Consider the following 15365-nt stretch of genomic DNA (forward strand, 5'->3'; position numbering starts at 1 on the left):
AAACATTTACCCTATAGGGATTTCAACATCCAAACCTGTTCTGCACAAGTATGTCTCTGATCCCTCTCTCTCTCTCTCTCTCTCTCTCGCTCTCTCTCTCTCTCTCTCTCTCTCTCTCTCTCTCTCTCTCTCTCAGACTTATGCTCTCATTTTGCTATGCCTGTCCAGTCACAACTAATAGCGTTTGAAAGTCTAATAGAACGGACATGGGAAGTAAGATTTCTTTAAAGCACCTCATAATTTGACAGCACCCCCTCCCCCCCCCCTGTGCATATTGAGTATAAACTTGACTATTATGAACAAGACTTGTGATTTTTACAGTGAAACTTTGGCCCACATTAGACACCTGAATGGATGGCTACTGTAGGAAGTTACTTTCCTTTCAAAGTCGAACCATCTGTTTCTAACACTGTTGCCATGTTCCGGTCTGAAAAGCACGGTCGATGCCAACAGAATGTGAGCCAAAACATATAAGGATGCCACACCTCTGTTGGCACTGGGATTCTTTTTTTGCGTGGCAACATCAGAACCACGTCCCCACTGTCCTGGTCACCATTATGTTACCCTTAAACCGCCACTATTTCCCCTTTAAAGAAGGCCATAGTCCGAAAATAGGATGAGGGTAGCTGCTCCATTCTCTACAGGGAATATGGCTATCTATCAGAAAGGAGGTCAGATGAGCAGAGAGTCAGGGATGAGTGACTAGTGCTTCTTTTAGAGACACCAGGGGAAGGGGACTCTCTGTGCTAAATTGGTTACCAAGCCAGGTCTTATCCAATACTCTATGCAAAGTATGCATTCTACCTATTCTGTTAGTATGTATGGGCTACGTTGGACACATGTGATCCTTCGGTAGTAGGCCTACCTGAGTTGACCCTGGCTCAGGCGGTAGAGTTGCCATCTTTGAATAGGACAGTTTGATCGCCAGCTCCCGGCTTTGTGTAGAAGTGTCCTTGAGCAAGACACTGAATCCCTATAACTGCTGCCAGTGAGCAGAATGGTGCGTTGCCTCCAGCTTCAATGTGTTGATGTGAATCGGTGAAGGTAGTGCACATTGTAAAGTGTGCAGTGCGGACTGCACACCATTTAGAACCTGCATCGTGTCCGTGGATTCTCACCCTCACCCCGCCAGTGGTTTTTGGCAATTGAGAAGCTCTACTCAGACCTGTTGACACCTCAGTCCACTGGTGGGTAGCGAGGTGGAGACGAGAGAGACAGCATCACTGCCAAACCAGGGATAAGCTGACCCACGGCCTGACAGCACATTGTTTCTCAGTTCTACCCAGCCCTGTAGCTTTGCATTAGGAAGGGAAGGGGTTCATTTGTTAATACCCCAAGACGCATATATGTCAGTTGTAAATTGGTCTAGTCTTTCAAAATACACATTCCACAACAATAAATAGCTTTCAAACTGGTAATGGACAAGTTGTTTGAGGTTTTGGCTCCATATACTGCGTCTGCTATTACTGTATCAATAATTTGGGACAGATAATTTAGACAGATTCTATTCAGTAATCACACCTTGCCCTTAAAACACCACTCTTGACATCTTGTCAAATTCTCTTCCCAGCCTTTTGGCATATCAGCTGCTATGGTGCATGTTTGGCTCTAGATTACACAGAGGCAGTATGGACTGGAGTACAATTGTTTGGTTAAATAAATCCAAGTGAACAAAGGTCCGCGTTATCAAGCCAGCTATGATTCATTCATCATGCTTGTTGTTTCTCCCTAATCTATTATAACGCAATATTGGTAGGGAGAACAAACAGCCTTTTTGTAAGTAAAATCATGAGATCATGTGAACCTTTCAGTTTCAGGATCTTGAAGAACTTGTTTACTTGTTGTTTAACCTTTGCACTCAATACAGTACTAGATATCCACTGCTGCCTGCCTCCTGAAAGCCATGTAGTGATGCTTGAGGCTTGTTCTCTTACGGGCCGGCTAATTCATACTTTGTCATACGACCGTGACACTGGAATGAAAATAACACATTTTTATACTGTACATTTAAATTATACTGTACATTTAAAGTATAAATTAGGCTTAAGAGTAATTGCGTCTTACATGCCAAGGTTCTTCTATTATTTATTATTGATTGAATTTGTAACCTAAATATGTCCATCGTTTCATACAAAAACATCTGTCCAAATCCTTGCAGAGATGAGTAGAATCCCCATTGTGGCAGGTTATAGTACTGTAGATAGCATACCATTGTCTTTGGAGGCTGCTCCTGTGTGCTTGACTGCATGCGTGACCGTCTGTCTTATCTGTTCACTTGAGGAAGAGACAGATATTAGAGTCAGACTGATATCGGTTTGGCCGATATATCGGCCAATTTCCTTCTTGCATCGGTATTGTCAATCATGCAGCAATTGATTTTGCTGGTAAGATGGTTGTACAGATGCTGAGTGATCACAGGAGGAGGAGAGGGGTGGACCAGCTTCCGCTGTGACTCATGTGAGACGTGTGTATGTGTGTTCAACAGGGCAGGGTGTGTAAGCACAGTGAGGGCGTGAGTTGGAATCCCATTATGAGCATTGTTGGTTTGGTAAAGTCCAAAGGCACTCCTCGGCCTGCCGGGTGACTTTGACGCTCGATCAAATGGAAACAATCCTGTAAACCTTAGCAACCCAAGCATGATCCATCAGTGATTCACGTCAACTCTCCCTCAGTCACGTAGACGGAGACATTTTCCAGACATGTTGATAAGGACCTAGTCATCGGTGCATGCGCTGGCCAGCCAAGGAGGAATCTTTCCGGCTGACACACCGTGTTCACATGCATGTGTGTCACTCACAGTGTTAACAGTGATCTCCACCAGCTGTCTGTGTCACCGGCGGGCAGCTCCTGCACGTAAGGGTCATATACAATAGTGCACCAGGCCAAGCCTCTTAAGGCTGCAGCCACATCAAGTCTCATTATAGACGTGTGTCCAGTCCGGTACCCTGTGAAGTTCAAGTGTAGTAGTAGTAGTAGTGCCTAGTGTTGTCTCCATTTTTTGTGCACGGGGAGGGTTTTGGATGATACACCCTGGCAGGTTTAGGGTGTGAACCATCTGCGCCAACCCTCAGGACAACACTCCTGTTCTCATGCAGCACACTCCCAGTCTGTCAACATAACTGCAGGGACAACACACACAAAAAACAACAACATGCTGCTACCTTTCCCAAATAGGAAGTAGTTGACACAGCACACTCTCTGGATCTAAATGGCATGAAGTTCTTATATGACCGGTGGTCATTTAACCACATGAGCCATCGCATCCCTATTCTGGGCATATCATTAACGATAAGGTGAACATTTGACGTACAACAAAGTAGACTTAATGTAAAGTAGGATTTAGCATTCAGAAATGGGACTTCTACTTACCAAAACGGCTTTGCCACAGAGTCATGCAGAAGGTGTCAACAGGTGGTTTCTTAGTAACAATTGCTCCTGCAACAAAGAGGGAATGGCACATGCATGTGATGTGATGAAGAGGAGTTGAGTTGGAGACTCTTTATGTGACAGTTGATGAAAAATAGGTCTCACCGAAAGCCATTCATGGTGAAATATAGGCCATTGTTACTAATATACCCCCTTGTCTTGCATTAAGAACTACCATGCAGTCGGTGCCAACGATTGGAGTAAAGATGCCATCAATCACCTTACCACTGTATTCTTTTGTCATTTGTCAATGTCGGGCTGCACTGGCCTTCACAGTGCTTACATTTGATCAGAGCTTAATGGCTTTCGAGTTCCCGGACACCTAGCTCCTAAAATAAAGCACTTCAGCAACTTTACTGATCCGGTCCTTTCGAATGATTGCATTATGTTATACCTGTACAGGAGACATCATCATAACATCCATTGCCTGTGGATCCGTAGGTTTCTTTCGCTGGGCTTTTGTGTGTGCGTGCAGTGTGCACGCGCGGTGCAGAGTGAGCTGTGTGCTGTGCTCCATACGCCCACCTTCTCTCCGCGTCCGGGGGCGGATTGGTTTAGAGACTGAGACATTCTCTTCTTTTCTTTAACGGAGCTCTGCTTTTTTTCCCCCTCTCCACTGTTCTTTTTTTCAATGATTGAGCCTTGGAACTGAGTAGTGAGAATGAAGTAACAATTTAAATGTGAGGATATGTCGTTTCATTAGGTGCCATCACGGAAGGACGGTTCTCGGATGAGTCACTTTTCACTGACATAAGATCGCCGTTAAAAAAAGGGAAAAAAAAGATCACTTGGGTCCAGTGATTAGGCTATTCTTTGCATTAAGATACAGGAAGATGGTTTTGTGTGTGGGGGCGGTAGGGAGAGAAGGAGACATTCCACATCCTTGTTTGAAATGGTCCATAATTACTGTGATCGGGCCTGGGCTGTAATTACCCATAGAGAGGGAGAGACATAAGGGAAGAAAGAACAGAGAGAAGAGGATTCAGGGAGTGTTGTGGCAGTGGACGGTATTCTTCGGTCATGGGTTAAAGTTGACATATCTGTGGGTAGCAAATCATTCCTGTGGCAGCCTCCTCCTCCAGCTGCAGTAGCTGGAGCACTGGCCCGACCGTGCACCGTCCATGGCTTACACACTGACACACCCACCGGGCCAGCTGAGCAGCGACCCACAACCATCCCCCCTGTCCCCCCACACACCATGCAGTCATGCACAGTGTTTCTAGAATTTAGACTTAAACATGCATCACCCGCACAGACGAAATGTTCCCTTTTTGATGAGGACATTTCTCCCGGCAGTGAAGGTTTTGTGTTAACCAAGTCCTTGGGATTTGAAGTTGAGGAATACAATTGGCATGTTGCTATTGTTGCACTAGTGCCAATGTGGAGTTGACTGCAGATGAGCTCACCCGACTGAATTCTCCCATATTGGGAGACACCTGGTCTGAGTTTTAGATCCAGAAGAGGAGAGGTATAGAGATGGGTATTCAGAGTCATTCATCCGTCAACACCCAGCTAAACCAGCCTGGCTAGCTATGATATTTATTTATTTTGTATATTTATCTAATTACTGGTGGTAAGCCTACCTGTAATCCAGGGGTCTTCAACGTTTTCAGGCCAAGGACCCCTTAATTGAGAGACAGATGAAGCAGGGACCCCCACAACCTGTTTATAGATTCCATATAGTTTCATTGTTTGACAGCACAATCGTCAGTGTATTTTGGATTCATGTAAATTTGTGTTTTCAGATATTGAACCATTTGAACCGTCAATACTTAATAAACTTGACCTTTCACTCTGTACTTGGTCTGCTCTTTTCCCCTCTACACCAAACCTCTTTGCCAAAAATAGCCGAGCTTGTAGATCTGCTATTTTTGGCTAAAGTTCTCAGAATATGGATTCAAGTGGTTAATAGAAAAAATAAAATGAAAAAGGAGAAAAGAAGTTTCTATCACACAAAGATTTGGAGGACGCCCTGTAGTAACTCTGAGGACCCCCTAGGGGTCCCGGACCCCCTGTTGAAGACCCCTGCTGTAATCCAACATTTTCGGCACAGAGTGGAGAGAATTAATTTGCAGCAGTACTGCTGTAGCCATTGCACATGACCTCCTATCGAGTTATTCACTGACTGACTCACTGAGATGTGTCAGGACGACATGAACACTATCTGGAAGCCTGTACAAAATGTTGAACACCGAAGGTGAAGGTAATCCTTTTACCTTTACTTTACTTTTATCTGAAAGTTTTTAAAGAGATGGGGCTTTGCAAAACTGCATCCATTACTGTACAATATGTTCCAATCAACTATGGCGGTGCTGTAGAGAATTTCAATTAGCAGTTTACTCTCCGCTGAACTACCTCAGATTTAATCTTGAGCCTAAATGATTTTTAATTGACTGGAGTTATAAAACAAATTGCATGACACATCTCCCCTTGAATGGTCGACCTGTTCTTTGGTAGAACTCCCAGTACACATTATGAAGTTGTATTAGGGGTCACTTTCTGACACTTTTTAATACTTTAAAGGAGACTTCCGGACGAGTGCTTAAAAAAACAAAACAAAGGGTTAGGGTTAGGGTTTACATAAAAAAAAACGTTTTTTACTGTAATCTGATGTTATTCCATCCATTAACCAGGCATGGAGTGAGTCCATTTCTACCGCACCTTAGCTTTGACCACCTTTTTACAGCAGCCCATTATTGACAAAACTCTGGAGATACAGCTCCGCTCTTACAAAAATAAATTGTTGAGCAATACAAATAAGCGATTTAGCGTAAAATCCCACCACTCGCTGTCGGAGCTGCAGAGGACTCGAGATGAAAAAATAAATAAAATAATGTTCTGGGATATCATAACATCATATTAACGTAATAAAACGTCTTGTTCGGAATTTCTTACTTCCTGGAACTTGCATTTGGCAGAATACACATTAAACAATCTGAGTGTTCATTTAACTTCCACTTTTTGAGCGGTGGTCACAACGCTCCTATACGTGGCCGTGTGTGTGGGTATGTCTCCGTGTCTGTCTGTCTGTCTGTCTGTAGCCTGTCAGTACCTTTTTTGACCACATATGTTAAGGGAGGGGCGCTGTTGTTCAGGCCAGACCACCCACACACACACACACACACACACACACACACACACACACACACACACACACACACACACACACACAGGATGGATACCAGTGGCGGCCTGAGTGACATGCATTTTATTATTAATATTTTGTTTAATATTGTTTTAATATTTTTTATTATATATTTATACAGGTATATATATATATTTGTTTTGCTGTTGCGCAGCCTCCACGACCACCGCTCAGTTCACACGGGTGTGATTTTTTACATGAATTTAATTAACACTTTTGTGTTCAATGACAAAAAGAGACTGTGACAGCCTGTGACTGGTTACTGTAGGTTGGCACATGTATGCAATGGATGTAGTACTCAAAACAACCAGTCTCTTGGTTGCCACAGTAACTGCGATCTGTGGTGTTGGATTTAGTCTATCTGGGTGGGGTGTCACTCTCTGGGCAGTAGTTATTTGCCAGTCTGCTTTCAGCAGGAGGCTGACTGACTGACTGCAGCTTGGGGAGGTGTGTGTACTGTATAGTCTTGTGTATAGTGTTGGCCCTTTGTAGTTTGTTTGTACCATATTGGCAACATGCAAATGAAAACCCAATATGAATACATGGCAATGTCTCAAACATTGTTTCTTTCTCCTTCAGTGTCACTCCCTCTCTTTCTCTCTCGGGCCAAACACGCACGCTTAGCGGTGCGTTAATGTCCTCGGCTGGGTTCTGCTAAGGGGTCCGCTGGGTCACAGCACAAGGCTCTAATTGGACCCCTACTACCAGTGGGTTAGACTCGTAGCTCACGCTGATTTCAATAACTGAACAAACAGCTGATCGTAGGCCAACTTTGTAGCCGGGTTCCCTGACACAACACAAATGCTCCCACCATGGAGGTTTGTATTCAGGTCACGGAACACAGTTTCTGTTTTTCTCCTTAAGTGGGAACCGTATGCTTATAAACAATAAACAACCGGTTTTAAGGATTCTCCTGTCTCAATACGGTACCGTTACTCCAATGTGCACACATTTCATTTGCTTTAATGATGTTGGGGAAACACAATTCTGTGTAACTACAGGGGAAGTGCCAAGAGTGCATGCCGGCCTATTTGTTTGGCTGGGTGATTGTTTTAGGAAACGGGATTTGTTGGACACCTGCAAGGTTATGAGAGAAAAACCTGGTTTCTTTCTCATGAAGCACTCTCGCAACAAGCTCAAATTGCATCAGTGTAGAGTAGAACAGTGAACTGAGTGAGTGAGCAGTCTGAGCACCCAAAAAGCTGTCCTTACAACAGTGTCCAACTCATGCTCACGTGGGCATTTGCCCCTTCACATTAAGATGCAGCCTACTTAACAGTTCTGCAGTGACTCTGTGGACGCACAGATCTAGTGGCTACCTCCTCACAAGTATGTGTGTATGTGTGTAACGCCTGAAACTGTGGTTCCCCTGACACATCACTGTGACATCACAGGTGACATCAGTGACATCACAGTGATGTCAGATACTCAGAGCAGGGATAACGCCTGACACTGTGGTTCCCTTGACACATCACTGTGACATCACAGTGATGTCAGATACTATACTATAGAGCGGGAATCTCCATATATGGGCATAAAAGGGATTGTATATTGTGATGTCATGGGAACCACTCTATGCCCATATATGGAGATCCCTGATATCATCAATATTAAGCCCATATCTAACAGGACTTAATTTCCATAGTCCGATATACTGTACATCACTGGCCAGACGTCCAAGACATGGGGTGAGGTCGCTTGTCGCCCTGAGGCGTCTTACTACCTGTAGTTAAGATATATCGATTTAAAGGTTCAGACTTGAGTGTGTTGTATTGTCTTAACTCATCCAGAGCCCAGGACATTAACGGATTAGGGGGTCCAGAGTGCCCCCTCCCGGCCCCATTAACGGCCATTGTCTTATTTTGAAGGCCAGAAGTCTAGACCGGAAGTACTTCCGGTCTGACGTCATCGGATCCTGCGACGGAACCGAACATTGTTTACGTGGTGCCATGCTGGATTGCATAGGAGCGTTTATACATGTGTTTTATAAGCGAGCATCTGCCTCCATCTTCGCTTCTAAAGTGTTGTTTTGAGATAATGGACATTAAAGATGAGATCGGCCGTCCACCTCAATGTTATGGGATGACTATTGTGTGCTCGTGGAGCCGTGATGATGACAAATCAGCGCGGATTTCGTCTCCGGAGCGTCGGCCATTGTACTAGGTATTTTTACTCGCCGTTACAGTAATATATTACTTTTCGCGCGACATCACGCATTCGGCACTATACGTACTCTAGTACTTATCGCGTGACATCACGCGAAAGGCACTAGATGAGTTAACATTATGAAGTTATCAACGGCATACGTGTTTCTCTGTGCTTGCTGCACTGTTAGAATGTTGCGATGCTACCAACCAAATATTCCTCATTAGTAATTTCACCAAGTTGAACTGCAACTAAAAATAAGGTCCATTAGTGGGATGAATGAAGTTCATATTGAAGGTCTCTGACTCTCTGCCTGACTCCAGCAATAGACCTTCCCTAACCCCTCCGAGCTCCCATAATGTGATTAAGGAATAGAGGACTAACAGCATGGCTGTCATTAGTCATATCCATTCACTATCCAGTTTATGCATTCCTCCTCCATTACATCATTAACCAGCAACTTAAACCCTATTTGCCGTAGTCCCCCAGGGGTTTGAGCACCCTCCTTTTTCCGCCTACACAAAAATTATTAGCCGAAAATAGCTGCATCAAGATGCGTTGTGAGCCTGTAGATCTGATATTTTCGCCAAGTATTTGTTCCAGAATAGGGATGCTGGGGTTCATGTGGTATACCATAAGCCTTATTATATGGATGGAAATGACTAAAAATGAGAAAAGTTTGCATTACTGCTGGAAAGGTGACGGGTAGCACAATGGAACTGATGCATCATGACATCACAAGTGGAGGAGGTTGATTGTTCTACTGTCCTTGGTGCAATACTTATAAATGTCTAGCATTCAAACCCAGTTACAGTTGCAGTCTTCCGGAAGCCTTCCTACTGTTAACTGTGAAATTAAATCCATATACTGTACTGATATGTGTCCCTATTATGAGTTTATGTAGAGCTTAGGTGAATTTGCCGGGGGTGAGCTGACACACTTGACGGAGAAATCGATGATGACCCTACCACACACGCACGCACACACACACACACACACACACACACACACACACACACACACACACACACACACACACACACACACACACACACACACCGCTTAGTCACTGTAACTAACATTACAGCAGCAGAGGTTTGTGCTTCGTCACACAGCCATGTTGCTCCACACTAGGGATGGGACGATACGCGATATTATCGTTTATCGTGATAAAAACACTCACGATAATCATATCGTGGAGATTTCATTTATCGTGATATCGTCCTCCATCATGCACTGGGATCAATTCACCTTTATTTGCAGAGCTGCATATCCGGTACCACTTAAACCCTCTATAATTGGTAAAACGTTCTTGTAATAATGTACTTGATACAGTCTTTTTTCACTCTCTATCAAATGTCTTTGCCAAAAAATAGCCGATCTACAAGCTCACAACGCGCCGCGTTGCAACGCGTTGTGAGCTTGTAGATCTGCTATTTTTTTTGGCAAATGTTCGGCCCCAGGATAATGGATTTTGATTATCATGATAATATCATAAATCGCGATTTCTTTTGTCACAATAATCGTGATATGACATTTTCATATCGTCCCATCCCTACTCCACAGAAGTAAAATAAGGGTCAACATGAGTCCTGTTGACATGATTAGTTATATATATGGACACTAATTGTTGTTGTCAAGCGGTGCATACATTTCATCAAGGTATTACATTGGTTTTAATGGTAGCCTCTTTGGCAGGTCTGCTTCCTCCAACTGTGACAGTATTTTCTGCAGTGTGTGGAGAATGTCGGGTGGCGTCGGGGCAGGCAGACCTTTTCAAATGCAGATTTCTAAAATTGATGAAACATAATATTGTGGCGAGCTAATTGCGAGGAAGAATTGAGTTGTGGGGCGGACATCTTCATTTTTATGCAAAACTGGGCCCCATGGTATTCGTCATGACTCCAGTAATGTATGCACGAATCGATGCAACATGGAAAAGAGTGGAATAACTCAATACAATGCCACCCCCCCCCCCCCCCCCCCCCACACACACACACACAGGCACCACCACAAGCTATACATCTATCTGATTCATGATGTGATCTCATGTTGGCTCTTTGATCTGGTGACGAATTACACCTCGAGCCACTTTAGCACCCCCCCACCACACCATTCCCTCCGGCTAGAACAGTGCCAAACGGGAGTAATTCCACTACTCATCTCCCAGGGTCACCACAATATGTATTATTTTGTAGTTGTCGGTAGGGATTTGACGATAATCGATATTATCATTTATCGTGATAAAAAAACACTCACGATAATCGTATTGTGGAGAATTTACATATCATGATATCGTCCCCCGTTCATGCACCGGGATCAATTCACCTTTTATTTGCCGAGCTGCATATCCAGTACCACTTAAACCCTCTAGAATTTGTCAAAGTTACTTAACTCATTGAATGCCCTTTTCAAGATGGCCGCCAAGTACCAGGATGCCACGTTCTTAAATTTCTAGTGCACGGATCAATTTTTAGTGCACAGATCGTGCACGCCCATGCACCATATATGCACCATATGTGTAGTACTTTTTAACAGCTTTCAAACAAAAAAATCCGCTTGGAAATCCGTTCAGGCATTCATGAGATAGAAGCCTTCAAAGTCAGACAAAACAAACACTGCCACCTTCCTAGATTTCTAGTGCACGGATCAATTTTTAGTGCACGGATCGTGCACGCCCATGCCTAGATCATGCACCATATGTGTAGTACTTTTTAACAGCTTTCAAACAAAAAAATCTGCTTGGAAATCCGTTCAGGCATTCATGAGATACAAGCCTTCAAAGTCAGACAAAACAGCCATTTTTTACATTTTGAAAGATGTGTTTGTTATGGGGCTAAACATGCAATTTCGCAATTGCGATCATGCCTAATACATTTGAGGCATTTTTAGAAATTCTTTTCAAAATGGCTTCCAACTCGGGGAAACTCGGGCTGTGGCAGCCTGGGACTACTGTAATAATTTGGGAAACTCGGGCCTTGGCAGTCAATGAGTTAAAATATATGTACTTGATACAGTCTTTTTTCACTCTATCAAATGTATTTGCCAAAAAATAGCCGATCTACAAGCTCATAGCGTGTCGTGAACTTGTCCATCAGCTATTTTTTGGCAAATGTTCCGCCCCAGGATAATGGATTTTGATTATCGCGATAATATCGTGAATCATGATTTCTTTTGTCAAAATAATCGTGATATGAAAATGTCATATCGTCTCAACCCTAGTTGTCGGGTGGAAACCTTGTATGTCCAAAACATTCTCTTTTTAAAAAATATTTTAAAAACCATTTCAAATAGTGAAAATAGCCGGGTCTCCTGCTCAAGTGCTGACATTTTCACCTCTGAGTTAATAGTCGGGGGATATCTTAAAAAGTCCTGGAATAAATTCCTTACCAAAATATTTATTCACCAATGTGTTTGTAAAGGTGTCTAGTAAAGCCCGTATCATAGTCGGGTCCGTGGTGGAAGGCTTTACACCGCGGTGTAGTCTTTTCGAGTCTTTTTGAGTCATGAAACTACAACGTTACATCATTCCTCACGGTGGAGAGCTTTACACCGTGAGTCCCAACACATCTCTCTGTTTTTACTATAGCTGGGGAAAATCTGGTGAAGTTCGTGCACTTGGTGCAAAGCTTTTGATTTTTGGTATGGTGTTAGGTATGGGTATAAGGTTTTCAAAAACCATCGCAAACAAATTGGGCTCGCCCCCTAGTGGTCTGTTTGCAATGAATCAAATATTCGATACATCAGTATATGGTTCAAACCCCAAATAACTGATGGAAGAGATTTTTCAATGGATTCTGTTACTATTGGGTATGATAAACAACATACTAAAAATTCAGGGAAAAATATCTACCGGAAAGGCACCATTTTCAAGATGGCGTCCATGACGGCTGCCGGGAGCTGAAAATGCCTATAAACTGGGTGCACAAAATTGATGATTTTTGACCAGATTTGCCCCAGCTACTATCAGACAGGCAGGCTCTACACCCCGTTCACTGATTGGTCGACCTGAACCGGTCTAGACGGGGTAAAGGACTTCACCGTGGGCCTATGACTATGATGGCCTGCACTTATTTTCTGACTTGAGGTGGAAAGCTTTCCACCTCAAATTTGCGGTGGATAGGTCTCCACCGTAGACTCTGATACGGGCTTAACACATCTCACAAAGACTGAAATTCAGTATCCTGAGGAAAATCTTTGACAGCTAGGGTAATTCTGGGTCTCATTCACTCACTGTACACTATACTATAGGGGCAAAAATCACCCCCAAAAGAAATGCTTTAAGTGGGATGTGAGGGGTCTAACTAGGTGTTTTTAATTATTCTGAATCCATTGCAAGCATTTGTTTTGCACACAAAAAAACATTCATTGGGCTAAAAACAGCCCATAAAATGATGGTTTAGTGATGAGTCATCACTTTTCACATGGATTCAGAATAATTAAAAACACCTAGTTAGACCCCTCACATCCCACTTAAAGCATATTTTTTGGGAGTGATTTTTTTCCCCCATAGTATAGTGTATAGTGAGTGAATGAGACCCAGAATTACCCTAGCTGTCAAAGATTTTTCTAGGGAAACTGAATTTCAGTCTTTGTGAGATGTGTTACTAGACACCTTTACAAACACATTGGTGAAGAATTTTTTTGGTAAGGAATTTATTCCAGGATTTGACACTATTTCTAAAGATATCCCCCGACTATAATAGAGTCTGCCTGCTTGCTCTAGGAGTGAAATACCTTCCGGTCAATATTTCTTGTTAAACCAGAACCGGGATTGTGTTGGTTCGTGCCCAGCCTCGACACCGGATCTAAATGTCTCAATAGAAGAGCATGGATCTGACCTGGGCCTTGGTCCAGCGGTCCAGGCACATAGACCAATAATAAGCAGCTTGACAGTGCATCGCAGGTTCGAGTCCCGTTCCCAATGATTGTTACTGCATGTCTCTCCCGGTCTCCCCGTCTCTCCTCTGTTTCCTGTCTATATCTACACTGTAACTATAAATAAAGGCAGAAAAGCCCCAAAAATATCTTGGGTGGAAAGAAAAAAAAGTTACAACCACCCCAACTGTACAAGCTACAGTATATAGTATTCACATACTCTATCATACAGATTGAACAAAATGCATTTTATTCACACAAATAACAACATAGTTTAAACAAGCAGCATGTGCTCTCTCTGCACTACCACTGTCAATGCATGACATGATAATTGGTGTTCAAACAATGCTGCTGGGTGGACTCAAGTGTTTTCAGGCCTGATGCTGACTGCTACAGTATGTAGGGAGGAGAGGGGAGGTCAAACAGATGATGGCATTCACTACTCATTGTGAGAAGGGTTGGGATCCGGTTCCATAACGATTCCCTCTTAACGGTCCCGATTCCTTAACGGTTCCATTTAACAGTTCCTATAGGGTTCCAAATGGACCCTTACAGGTCTCTAACTCTGGCAGTGCACAAATGGACGCACTCAGAGTTAGGTGGGAGGTGGTTGACACTCCCTAGTAATTCATTTTCAACGAGATTTGGGAAATCCTTGCGTGCATGCTCGTTCACGCACATGCTCACAGGCTGATTGTGGGCATCTTTGTAAAATATCGTCCAGCGTTTACTCGCGGAGAGATTGTGTTTGTCTCCACCGCGGCGCGATCCCCGCTGATCCACGTCAACCGCCGTAAGGCGCTTTATGGTCGTCCTTGAAATAAAAAAAAGGTTGAGAACCACTGGTATTATAATTGTATTGCAGACATTAAGTCATCAAGGGTGCGTAGTGTTGTTCCGACGTCCCATTGTTCTGATGTCCCGTTAGTCCGACAGTACCTAACCGTAAACCGGTTTCTTGATGTTGGATCCGGTTCCTGTGGTTCCCCCGGTTCCGGTTCCCAAACCCTAACTGTTAGTGATTCCCACTGGTCTGACTGCTCATCAGTTGGTGGTTCTCTCTTGAAATGGTTCCCTTTGTGTGTCATTGCCGTTTGTAATATGTGTGTGTATTTATGTGTGCACTGTTACTGTTCGCGGGACAGAACGAGTAGCTTGTAGAGATGGATGAATGCCCTAGAGTGGAAATCAGCAATGTTTTCTTTTTCTTTTTTTCCTCAAAATACACTGACCTCATTTTGTTTTGCTAGCTCTAACAGTGAAGAGAAATCAATTTTGGCACAGAGGAAAATCTTTTTTTTTCCCACCCCCTTCAGCTTTTATTCTTCATTCTGCTCTGTTCACTTCAGCACTCCTAACATCACGGCACAAATCTATCAATCTGAATTCATTCATTTTGCATGAGAGACATTCATTTTTTATTTTGTTTTCGCGCTGTTCTTTCAATTGCCTCCTGTAATTTTGGACCTGTCTAGGAATGAATTGATTCAGCCCTCCTTTCTGTTAGACACTTATTTTAACTCTCAACTCTAAAGACAAGCCTGCAAGGGCCCATCTTGACACTCTATGATATGATGTCACAATTATTACATAATCTTCTAATGGCAATTATTTGACATAATTGCAATTATTTGACATAATCGATATGCGACGCGTTGTGAGCTCGTCGCCTATTTACACTACATCAGTGTTCTTTTTAAAGTTGTCAAATATGTCAGCAATTTCCTTGTATATTTAGGTTATGTGTCATATCTGCCATGTGCAAATTCAA

At 43.2% G+C, this 15365-nt stretch overlaps 1 protein-coding gene across 2 annotated transcripts in view; it reads left to right on the top strand.

The window, feature by feature from the left end:
* The window catches only part of LOC308283372 (BAR/IMD domain-containing adapter protein 2-like), a 107296-nt gene that overhangs the window by 1108 nt on the left and 90823 nt on the right, over positions 1–15365 (top strand). The gene's annotated exons all lie outside the window — the stretch shown is intronic.

This window comes from Nannobrachium achirus, assembly GCF_963921795.1.
Source record: "Nannobrachium achirus genome assembly, chromosome: 4".
Lineage (NCBI taxonomy): Eukaryota > Metazoa > Chordata > Actinopteri > Myctophiformes > Myctophidae > Nannobrachium > Nannobrachium achirus.